Source organism: Gorilla gorilla, chromosome 17, assembly GCF_029281585.2.
Source record: "Gorilla gorilla gorilla isolate KB3781 chromosome 17, NHGRI_mGorGor1-v2.1_pri, whole genome shotgun sequence".
In the NCBI taxonomy this organism is placed as follows: domain Eukaryota; kingdom Metazoa; phylum Chordata; class Mammalia; order Primates; family Hominidae; genus Gorilla; species Gorilla gorilla.
Genome location: NC_073241.2, coordinates 1442091 through 1458230, shown reverse-complemented (window position 1 = coordinate 1458230; position 16140 = coordinate 1442091).

Here is a 16140-nt window from a genome sequence, read left to right as displayed (position 1 = left end):
AGTATATTATATACTGTACATAAAATATCAAATTTCACCAAATATATATTATATACTGTACAGAAAATATCAAATTTCACCAAATATATATTGTATACTGTACATAAAATATGAAAGTATCCCAAAAATATGTTATCTACTGTACATAAAATATGAAAGTACACCAAATATATATTATATACTCTACATAAAATATCAAAGTACAGCAAATATATATTATATACTGTAAATAAAATATGAAAGTTCACCAAATGCATATTATATACTGTACACAAAATATCAAATTTAACCAAATATATAATATATATTGTACATAAATTATGAAAGTACACCAAATATATATATCATACTGTACATAAAATATCAAATTTCACCAAATATATTTGAAATACTGTATATAAAATATCAAATTTCACCAAATGTATATTATATACTATAAATAAAATATGAAAATACAGCAAATACATATTATATACTGTACATAAAATATCAAATTTCACCAAATATATATTATATACTGTCCATAAAATATCAAATTCCAAGAAATATATATTATATACTGTACATAAAATATCAAATTTCAAAAAATATATATTACATACTGTACATAAAAGATGAAAGTACACCAAATATATATTATATGCTGTACATAAAATATCAAATTTCACCAAATATATATTATATACTGTCCATAAAATATCAAATTTCACCAAATACATATTATATACTGTACATGTAATATCAAATTTCAAAAAATATATATTATATCCTGTTCATAAAATATGAAAGTACACCAGAAATACATTGTATACTGTACATAAAATATCAAATTTCACCAAATATATATTATATGCTGTGTATAAAATATCAAATTTCACCAAATATATATTATATACCATACATAAAATATGAAAATACAGCAAATATATATTATATACTGTACATAAAATATCAAATTTCAACAAATATATATTAAATGCCGTACATGAAATATCAAATTTCACCAAATATATATTTTATACTGTACATAAAATATCAAATTTCAGAAAATATATACTATATACTGTATATAAAATATGAAAGTACACCAAATATATATTATATACTGTACATAAAATATGAAATTTCACCAAATATATATTATATACTGTACATAAAATATCAAATTTCACCAAATATATATTATATACTGTCCATAAGATATCAAATTTGACCAAATATATATTATATACTGTACATATATCAAATTTCAAAAAATATATATTGTATACTGTACATAAAAAATGAAAGTACACCAAAAATATATTATATACTGTACATAAAATATAAAATTTCACCAAATATATATTATATACTGTACAAAAAATATCAAATTTCACCAAATATATATTGTATACTGTATATAAAATATGAAAGTACACCAAATATATATTATCTACTGTACATAAAATATGAAAGTACACCAAATATATATTATATGCTGTACATAAAATATGAAAGTACACCAAATTTATTTTATACTGTATATGAAATATGAAAGTAGACGAAATATATATTATATACTGTATATAAAACATCAAATTTCACCTAATATATACGATATACTGTACATAAAACATGAAAGTACACTAAATATGTATTATATACAGTGCATAAAATATCAAATTTCACAAAATATATATGATATACTGTATATAAAATATGAAAGTACAGCAAATATATATTATATACTGCATATGAAATATCAAATTTCACCAAATATACATTATATACTGTACATAAAATATCAAATTTCAACAACTATATATAATATACTGTACATAAAATATCAAATTTCACCAAATATATTTGATATACTGTATGTAAAATATGAAATTTCAGCAAATGTGCATTGTATTCTATACATAAAATATGAAAAGACAGCAAATATATATTATATACTGTACATATAACATGAAATTTCACCTAACATATATTATATACTGTCCATGAAATATCAAATTTCACCAAATATATATTATATACTGTACATATAATATCAAATTTCAAAAAATATATGTTACATACTGTACATAAAATATGAAAGTACACCAAGTATATATTATATACTTTACATAAAATATCAAATTTCACCAAATATATATTATATACTGTACATAAAATATCAAATTTCACCAAATATATATAATATACTGTACATGTATCAAATTTCAAAAAATATATATTATATACTGTACATAAAATATGAAAGTACACCAAAAGTATATTATATACTGTACATAAAATATCAAATTTCACCAAATATATCTTATATACTGTGTATAAAATATCAAATTTCACCAAATATATATTATATACCATACATAAAATATGAAAATACAGCAAATATATATTATATACTGTACATAAAATATCAAATTTCAACAAATATATATTAAATGCCGTACATGAAATATCAAATTTCACCAAATATATATTTTATACTGTACATAAAATATCAAATTTCAGAAAATATATACTATATACTGTATATAAAATATGAAAGTACACCAAATATATATTATATACTGTACATAAAATATGAAATTTCACCAAATATATATTATATACTGTACATAAAATATCAAATTTCACCAAATATATATTATATACTGTCCATAAGATATCAAATTTGACCAAATATATATTATATACTGTACATATATCAAATTTCAAAAAATATATATTGTATACTGTACATAAAAAATGAAAGTACACCAAAAATATATTATATACTGTACATAAAATATAAAATTTCACCAAATATATATTATATACTGTACAAAAAATATCAAATTTCACCAAATATATATTGTATACTGTATATAAAATATGAAAGTACACCAAATATATATTATCTACTGTACATAAAATATGAAAGTACACCAAATATATATTATATGCTGTACATAAAATATGAAAGTACACCAAATTTATTTTATACTGTATATGAAATATGAAAGTAGACGAAATATATATTATATACTGTATATAAAACATCAAATTTCACCTAATATATACGATATACTGTACATAAAACATGAAAGTACACTAAATATGTATTATATACAGTGCATAAAATATCAAATTTCACAAAATATATATGATATACTGTATATAAAATATGAAAGTACAGCAAATATATATAATATACTGCATATGAAATATCAAATTTCACCAAATATACATTATATACTGTACATAAAATATCAAATTTCAACAACTATATATAATATACTGTACATAAAATATCAAATTTCACCAAATATATTTGATATACTGTATGTAAAATATGAAATTTCAGCAAATGTGCATTATATTCTATACATAAAATATGAAAAGACAGCAAATATATATTATATACTGTACATATAACATGAAATTTCACCTAATATATATTATATACTGTCCATGAAATATCAAATTTCACCAAATATATATTAAATACTGTACATATAATATCAAATTTCAAAAAATATATGTTACATACTGTACATAAAATATGAAAGTACACCAAGTATATATTATATACTTTACATAAAATATCAAATTTCACCAAATATATATTATATACTGTCCATAAAATATCAAATTTCACCAAATATATATAATATACTGTACATGTATCAAATTTCAAAAAATATATATTATATACTGTACATAAAATATGAAAGTACACCAAAAGTATATTATATACTGTACATAAAATATCAAATTTCACCAAATATATATTATATACTGTACAGAAAATATCAAATTTCACCAAATATATATTGTATACTGTACATAAAATATGAAAGTATCCCAAAAATATGTTATCTACTGTACATAAAATATGAAAGTACACCAAATATATATTATATACTCTACATAAAATATCAAAGTACAGCAAATATATATTATATACTGTAAATAAAATATGAAAGTTCACCAAATGCATATTATATACTGTACACAAAATATCAAATTTAACCAAATATATAATATATATTGTACATAAATTATGAAAGTACACCAAATATATATATCATACTGTACATAAAATATCAAATTTCACCAAATATATTTGAAATACTGTATATAAAATATCAAATTTCACCAAATGTATATTATATACTATAAATAAAATATGAAAATACAGCAAATACATATTATATACTGTACATAAAATATCAAATTTCAACAAATATATATTAAATGCCGTACATTAAATATCAAATTTCACCAAATATATATTTTATACTGTACATAAAATATCAAATTTCAGAAAATATATACTATATACTGTATATAAAATATGAAAGTACACCAAATATATATTATATACTGTACATAAAATATGAAATTTCACCAAATATATATTATATACTGTACATAAAATATCAAATTTCACCAAATATATATTATATACTGTCCATAAAATATCAAATTTGACCAAATATATATTATATACTGTACATATATCAAATTTCAAAAAATATATATTGTATACTGTATATAAAAAATGAAAGTACACCAAAAATATATTATATACTGTACATAAATATAAAATTTCACCAAATATATATTATATACTGTACAAAAAATATCAAATTTCACCAAATATATATTGTATACTGTATATAAAATATGAAAGTACACCAAATATATATTATCTACTGTACATAAAATATGAAAGTACACCAAATATATATTATATGCTGTACATAAAATATGAAAGTACACCAAATTTATTTTATACTGTATATGAAATATGAAAGTAGACGAAATATATATTATATACTGTATATAAAACATCAAATTTCACCTAATATATCCTATATACTGTACATAAAACATGAAAGTACACTAAATATGTATTATATACAGTGCATAAAATATCAAATTTCACAAAATATATATGATATACTGTATATAAAATATGAAAGTACTGCAAATATATATTATATACTGCATATGAAATATCAAATTTCACCAAATATACATTATATACTGCACATAAAATATCAAATTTCAACAACTATATATAATATACTGTACATAAAATATCAAATTTCACCAAATATATCTGATATACTGTATGTAAAATATGAAATTTCAGCAAATGTGCATTATATACTATACATAAAATATGAAAAGACAGCAAATATATATTATATACTGTACATATAATATGAAATTTCACCTAATATATATTATATACTGTCCATGAAATATCAAATTTCACCAAATATATATTATATACTGTCCATAAAATATCAAATTTGACCAAATATATATTATATACTGTACAGAAAATATCAAATTTCACCAAATATATATTGTATACTGTACATAAAATATGAAAGTACCCCAAAAATATGTTATCTACTGTACATAAAATATGAAAGTACACCAAATATATATTATATACTCTACATAAAATATCAAAGTACAGCAAATATATATTATATACTGTAAATAAAATATGAAAGTTCACCAAATGCATATTATATACTGTACACAAAATATCAAATTTAACCAAATATATAATATATATTGTACATAAATTCTGAAAGTACACCAAATATATATATCATACTGTACATAAAATATCAAATTTCACCAAATATATTTGAAATACTGTATATAAAATATCAAATTTCACCAAATGTATATTATATACTATAAATAAAATATGAAAATACAGCAAATACATATTATATACTGTACATAAAATATCAAATTTCACCAAATATATATTATATACTGTCCATAAAATATCAAATTCCACAAAATATATATTATATACTGTACATAAAATATCAAATTTCAAAAAATATATATTACATACTGTACATAAAAGATGAAAGTACACCAAATATGTATTATATGCTGTACATAAAACATCAAATTTCACCAAATATATATTATATACTGTCCATAAAATATCAAATTTCACCAAATATATATTATATACTGTACATGTAATATCAAATTTCAAAAAATATATATTATATCCTGTTCATAAAATATGAAAGTACACCAGAAATACATTATATACTGTACATAAAATATCAAATTTCACCAAATATATATTATATGCTGTGTATAAAATATCAAATTTCACCAAATATATATTATATACCATACATAAAATATGAAAATACAGCAAATATATATTATATACTGTACATAAAATATCAAATTTCAACAAATATATATTAAATGCCGTACATGAAATATCAAATTTCACCAAATATATATTATATACTGTACATAAAATATCAAACTTCAGAAAATATATACTATATACTGTATATAAAATATGAAAGTACACCAAATATATATTATATACTGTACATAAAATATGAAATTTCACCAAATATATATTATATACTGTACATAAAATATCAAATTTCACCAAATATATATTATATACTGTCCATAAAATATCAAATTTGACCAAATATATATTATATACTGTACATATAATATCAAATTTCAAAAAATATATATTGTATACTGTACATAAAAAATGAAAGTACACCAAAAATATATTATATACTGTACATAAAATATAAAATTTCACCAAATATATATTATATACTGTACAAAAAATATCAAATTTCACCAAATATATATTGTATACTGTATATAAAATATGAAAGTACACCAAATATATATTATCTACTGTACATAAAATATGAAAGTACAGCAAATATATATTATATGCTGTACATAAAATATGAAAGTACACCAAATTTATTTTATACTGTATATGAAATATGAAAGTAGATGAAATATATATTATATACTGTATATAAAACATCAAATTTCACCTAATATATACTATATACTGTACATAAAACATGAAAGTACACTAAATATGTATTATATACAGTGGATAAAATATCAAATTTCACAAAATATATATGATATACTGTATATAAAATATGAAAGTACAGCAAATATATATTATATACTGCATATGAAATATCAAATTTCACCAAATATACATTATATACTGTACATAAAATACCAAATTTCAACAACTATATATAATATACTGTACATAAAATATCAAATTTCACCAAATATATTTGATATACTGTATGTAAAATATGAAATTTCAGCAAATGTGCATTATATACTACACATAAAATATGAAAAGACAGCAAATATATATTATATACTGTACATATAATATGAAATTTCACCTAATATATATTATATACTGTCCATGAAATATCAAATTTCACCAAATATATATTAAATACTGTACATATAATATCAAATTTCAAAAAATATATATTACATACTGTACATAAAATATGAAAGTACACCATGTATATATTATATACTTTACATAAAATATCAAATTTCACCAAATATATATTATATACTGTACATGTATCAAATTTCAAAAAATATATATTATATACTGTACATGTAATATCAAATTTCAAAAAATATATATTATATCCTGTTCATAAAATATGAAAGTACACCAGAAATACATTATATACTGTACATAAAATATCAAATTTCACCAAATATATATTATATGCTGTGTATAAAATATCAAATTTCACCAAATATATATTATATACCATACATAAAATATGAAAATACAGCAAATATATATTATATACTGTACATAAAATATCAAATTTCAACAAATATATATTAAATGCCGTACATGAAATATCAAATTTCACCAAATATATATTATATACTGTACATAAAATATCAAATTTCACCAAATATATATTATATACTGTCCATAAAATATCAAATTTGACCAAATATATATTATATACTCTACATATAATATCAAATTTCAAAAAATATATATTGTATACTGTACATAAAAAATGAAAGTACACCAAAAATATATTATATACTGTACATAAAATATAAAATTTCACCAAATATATATTATATACTGTACATAAAATATCAAATTTCACCAAATATATATTGTATACTGTATATAAAATATGAAAGTACACCAAATATATATTATCTACTGTACATAAAATATGAAAGTACACCAATTATATATTATATGCTGTACATAAAATATGAAAGTACACCAAATTTATTTTATACTGTATATGAAATATGAAAGTAGACGAAATATATATTATATACTGTATATAAAACATCAAATTTCACCTAATATATACTATATACTGTACATAAAACATGAAAGTACACTAAATATGTATTATATACAGTGCATAAAATATCAAATTTCACAAAATATATATGATATACTGTATATAAAATATGAAAGTACAGCAAATATATATTATATACTGCATATGAAATATCAAATTTCACCAAATATACATTATATACTGTACATAAAATATCAAATTTCAACAACTATATATAATATACTGTACATAAAATATCAAATTTCACTAAATATATTTGATATACTGTATGTAAAATATGAAATTTCAGCAAATGTGCATTATATACTATACATAAAATATGAAAAGACAGCAAATATATATTATATACTGTACATATAATATGAAATTTCACCTAATATATATTATATACTGTCCATGAAATATCAAATTTCACCAAATATATATTAAATACTGTACATATAATATCAAATTTCAAAAAATATATATTACATACTGTACATAAAATATGAAAGTACACCAAGTATATATTATATACTTTACATAAAATATCAAATTTCACCAAATATATATTATATACTGTCCATAAAATATCAAATTTCACCAAATATATATTATATACTGTACATGTATCAAATTTCAAAAAATATATATTATATACTGTACATAAAATATGAAAGTACACCAAAAGTATATTATATACTGTACATAAAATATCAAATTTCACCAAATATATATTATATACTGTACAGAAAATATCAAATTTCACCAAATATATATTGTATACTGTACATAAAATATGAAAGTATCCCAAAAATATGTTATCTACTGTACATAAAATATGAAAGTACACCAAATATATATTATATACTCTACATAAATTATCAAAGTACAGGAAATATATATTATATACTGTAAATAAAATATGAAAGTTCACCAAATGCATATAATATACTGTACACAAAATATCAAATTTAACCAAATATATAATATATATTGTACATAAATTATGAAAGTAAACCAAATATATATATCATACTGTACATAAAATATCAAATTTCACCAAATATATTTGAAATACTGTATATAAAATATCAAATTTCAACAAATGTATATTATATACTATAAATAAAATATGAAAATACAGCAAATACATATTATATACTGTACATAAAATATCAAATTTCACCAAATATATATTATATACTGTCCATAAAATATCAAATTCCAAGAAATATATATTATATACTGTACATAAAATATCAAATTTCAAAAAATATATATTACATACTGTACATAAAAGATGAAAGTACACCAAATATATATTATATGCTGTACATAAAATATCAAATTTCACCAAATATATATTATATACTGTCCATAAAATATCAAATTTCACCAAATACATATTATATACTGTACATGTAATATCAAATTTCAAAAAATATATATTATATCCTGTTCATAAAATATGAAAGTACACCAGAAATACATTATATACTGTACATAAAATATCAAATTTCACCAAATATATATTATATGCTGTGTATAAAATATCAAATTTCACCAAATATATATTATATACCATACATAAAATATGAAAATACAGCAAATATATATTATATACTGTACATAAAATATCAAATTTCAACAAATATATATTAAATGCCGTACATGAAATATCAAATTTCACCAAATATATATTTTATACTGTACATAAAATATCAAATTTCAGAAAATATATACTATATACTGTATATAAAATATGAAAGTACACCAAATATATATTATATACTGTACATAAAATATGAAATTTCACCAAATATATATTATATACTGTACATAAAATATCAAATTTCACCAAATATATATTATATACTGTCCATAAGATATCAAATTTGACCAAATATATATTATATACTGTACATATATCAAATTTCAAAAAATATATATTGTATACTGTACATAAAAAATGAAAGTACACCAAAAATATATTATATACTGTACATAAAATATAAAATTTCACCAAATATATATTATATACTGTACAAAAAATATCAAATTTCACCAAATATATATTGTATACTGTATATAAAATATGAAAGTACACCAAATATATATTATCTACTGTACATAAAATATGAAAGTACACCAAATATATATTATATGCTGTACATAAAATATGAAAGTACACCAAATTTATTTTATACTGTATATGAAATATGAAAGTAGACGAAATATATATTATATACTGTATATAAAACATCAAATTTCACCTAATATATACGATATACTGTACATAAAACATGAAAGTACACTAAATATGTATTATATACAGTGCATAAAATATCAAATTTCACAAAATATATATGATATACTGTATATAAAATATGAAAGTACAGCAAATATATATTATATACTGCATATGAAATATCAAATTTCACCAAATATACATTATATACTGTACATAAAATATCAAATTTCAACAACTATATATAATATACTGTACATAAAATATCAAATTTCACCAAATATATTTGATATACTGTATGTAAAATATGAAATTTCAGCAAATGTGCATTATATTCTATACATAAAATATGAAAAGAGAGCAAATATATATTATATACTGTACATATAATATGAAATTTCACCTAATATATATTATATACTGTCCATGAAATATCAAATTTCACCAAATATATATTAAATACTGTACATATAATATCAAATTTCAGAAAATATATGTTACATACTGTACATAAAATATGAAAGTACACCAAGTATATATTATATACTTTACATAAAATATCAAATTTCACCAAATATATATTATATACTGTCCATAAAATATCAAATTTCACCAAATATATATAATATACTGTACATGTATCAAATTTCAAAAAATATATATTATATACTGTACATAAAATATGAAAGTACACCAAAAGTATATTATATACTGTAGATAAAATATCAAATTTCACCAAATATATATTATATACTGTACAGAAAATATCAAATTTCACCAAATATATATTGTATACTGTACATAAAATATGAAAGTATCCCAAAAATATGTTATCTACTGTACATAAAATATGAAAGTACACCAAATATATATTATATACTCTACATAAAATATCAAAGTACAGCAAATATATATTATATACGGTAAATAAAATATGAAAGTTCACCAAATACTTATTATATACTGTACACAAAATATCAAATTTAACCAAATATATAATATATATTGTACATAAATTATGAAAGTACACCAAATATATATATCATACTGTACATAAAATATCAAATTTCACCAAATATATTTGAAATACTGTATATAAACTATCAAATTTCACCAAATGTATATTATATACTATAAATAAAATATGAAAATACAGCAAATACATATTATATACTGTACATAAAATATCAAATTTCAACAAATATATATTAAATGCCGTACATGAAATATCAAATTTCACCAAATATATATTTTATACTGTACATAAAATATCAAATTTCAGAAAATATATACTATATACTGTATATAAAATATGAAAGTACACCAAATATATATTATATACTGTACATAAAATATGAAATTTCACCAAATATATATTATATACTGTACATAAAATATCAAATTTCACCAAATATATATTATATACTGTCCATAAAATATCAAATTTGACCAAATATATATTATATACTGTACATATATCAAATTTCAAAAAATATATATTGTATACTGTACATAAAAAATGAAAGTACACCAAAAATATATTATATACTGTACATAAAATATAAAATTTCACCAAATATATATTATATACTGTACAAAAAATATCAAATTTCACCAAATATATATTGTATACTGTATATAAAATATGAAAGTACACCAAATATATATTATCTACTGTACATAAAATATGAAAGCACACCAAATATATATTATATGCTGTACATAAAATATGAAAGTACACCAAATTTATTTTATACTGTATATGAAATATGAAAGTAGACGAAATATGTATTATATACTGTATATAAAACATCAAATTTCACCTAATATATACTATATACTGTACATAAAACATGAAAGTACACTAAATATGTATTATATACAGTGCATAAAATATCAAATTTCACAAAATATATATGATATACTGTATATAAAATATGAAAGTACAGCAAATATATATTATATACTGTATATGAAATATCAAATTTCACCAAATATACATTATATACTGTACATAAAATATCAAATTTCAACAACTATATATAATATACTGTACATAAAATATCAAATTTCACCAAATATATTTGATATACTGTATATAAAATATCAAATTTCAGCAAATGTGCATTATATACTATACATAAAATATGAAAAGACAGCAAATATATATTATATACTGTACATATAATATGAAATTTCACCTAATATATATTATATACTGTCCATGAAATATCAAATTTCACCAAATATATATTAAATACTGTACATATAATATCAAATTTCAAAAAATATATATTACATACTGTACATAAAATATGAAAGTACACCAAGTATATATTATATACTTTACATAAAATATCAAATTTCACCAAATATATATTATATACTGTCCATAAAATATCAAATTTCACCAAATATATATTATATACTGTACATGTATCAAATTTCAAAAAATATATATTATATACTGTACATAAAATATGAAAGTACACCAAAAATATATTATATACTGTACATAAAATATCAAATTTCACCAAATATATATTATATACTGTACATAAAATATCAAATTTCACCAAATATATATTGTATACTGTACATAAAATATGAAAGTATCCCAAAAATATGTTATCTACTGTACATAAACTATGAAAGTACACCAAATTTATATTATATACTCTACATAAATTATCAAAGTACAGCAAATATATATTATATACTGTAAATAAAATATGAAAGTACACCAAATGCATATTATATACTGTACACAAAATATCAAATTTAACCAAATATATAATATATATTGTACATAAATTATGAAAGTACACCAAATATATATATCATACCGTACATAAAATATCAAATTTCACCAAATATATTTGATATACTGTATATAAAATATCAAATTTCACCAAATGTATATTATATACTATACATAAAATATGAAAATACAGCAAATACATATTATATACTGTACATAAAATATCAAATTTCACCAAATATATATTATATACTGTCCATAAAATATCAAATTCCACGAAATATATATTATATACTGTACATAAAATATCAAATTTCAAAAAATAAATATTACATACTGTACATAAAAGATGAAAGTACACCAAATATATATTATATGCTGTACATAAAATATCAAATTTCTCCAAATATATATTATATACTGTCCATAAAATATCAAATTTCACCAAATATATATTATATACTGTACATATAATATCAAATTTCAAAAAATATATATTATATACTGTTCATAAAATATGAAAGTACACAAGAAATATATTATATACTGTACATAAAATATCAAATTTCACCAAATATAGATTGTATACTGTACATAAGATATGAAAGTACCCCAAAAATATGTTATCTACTGTACATAAAATATGAAAGTACACCAAATTAATATTATATACTCTACATAAAATATCAAACTACAGCAAATATATATTATATACTGTAAATAAAATATGAAAGTACACCAAATGCATATTATATACTGTACACAAAATATCAAATTTAACCAAATATATAATATATATTGTACATAAATTATGAAAGTACACCAAATATATATGTCATACTGTACATAAAACATCAAATTTCACCGAATATATTTGATATACTGTATATAAAATATCAAATTTCCCCAAATGTATATTATATACTATACATAAAATATGAAAATACAGCAAATACATATTATATACTGTACATAAAATATCAAATTTCACCAAATATATATTATATACTGTCCATAAAATATCAAATTCCACGAAATATATATTATATACTGTACATAAAATATCAAATTTCAAAAAATAAATATTACATACTGTACATAAAAGATGAAAGTACACCAAATATATATTATATGCTGTACATAAAATATCAAATTTCACCAAATATATATTATATACTGTCCATAAAATATCAAATTTCACCAAATATATATTATATACTGTACATATAATATCAAATTTCAAAAAATATATATTATATACTGTTCATAAAATATGAAAGTACACCAGAAATATATTATATACTGTACATAAAATATCAAATTTCACCAAATATATATTGTATACTGTACATAAGATATGAAAGTACCCCAAAAATATGTTATCTACTGTACATAAAATATGAAAGTACACCAAATTTATATTATATACTCTACATAAAATATCAAACTACAGCAAATATATATTATATACTGTAAATAAAATATGAAAGTACACCAAATGCATATTATATACTGTACACAAAATATCAAATTTAACCAAATATATAATATATATTGTACATAAATTATGAAAGTACACCAAATATATATATCATACTGTACATAAAATATCAAATTTCACCAAATATATTTGATATACTGTATATAAAATATCAAATTTCACCAAATGTATATTATATACTATACATAAAATATGAAAATACAGCAAATACATATTATATACTGTACATACAATATCAAATTTCACCAAATATATATTATATACTGTCCATAAAATATCAAATTTCACCAAATATATATTATATACTGTACATAAAATATCAAATTTCACCAAATATATATTATATACTGTCCATAAAATATCAAATTCCACGAAATATATATTATATACGGTACATAAAATATCAAATTTCAAAAAATAAATATTACATACTGTACATAAAAGATGAAAGTACACCAAATATATATTATATGCTGTACATAAAATATCAAATTTCACCAAATATATATTATATACTGTCCATATATTATCAAATTTCACCAAATATATATTATATACTGTACATATACTATCAAATTTCAAAAAATATATATTATATACTGTTCATAAAATATGAAAGTACACCAGAAATATATTATATACTGTACATAAAATATCAAATTTCAAAAAATATATATTGTATACTGTACATAAGATATGGAAGTACCCCAAAAATATGTTATCTACTGTACATAAAATATGAAAGTACACCAAATTTATATTATATACTCTACATAAAATATCAAACTACAGCAAATATATATTATATACTGTAAATAAAATATGAAAGTACACCAAAGGCATATTATATACTGTACACAAAATATCAAATTTAACCAAATATATAATATATATTGTACATAAATTATGAAAGTACACCAAATATATATATCATACTGTACATAAAATATCAAATTTCACCAAATATATTTGATATACTGTATATAAAATATCAAATTTCACCAAATGTATATTATATACTATACATAAAATATGAAAATATAGCAAATACATATTATATACTGTACATAAAATATCAAATTTCACCAAATATATATTATATACTGTCCATAAAATATCAAATTTCACCAAATATATATTATATACTGTACATATAATATCAAATTTCAAAAAATATATATTATATACTGTACATAAAATATGAAAGTACACCAAAAATATATTATATACTGTACATAAAATATCAAATTTCACCAAATATATATTATATACTGTACATAAAATATCAAATTTCACCAAATATATATTGTATACTGTACATAAAATATGAAAGTATCCCAAAAATATGTTATCTACTGTACATAAAATATGAAAGTACACCAAATTTATATTATATACTCTACATAAAATATCAAAGTACAGCAAATATATATTATATACTGTA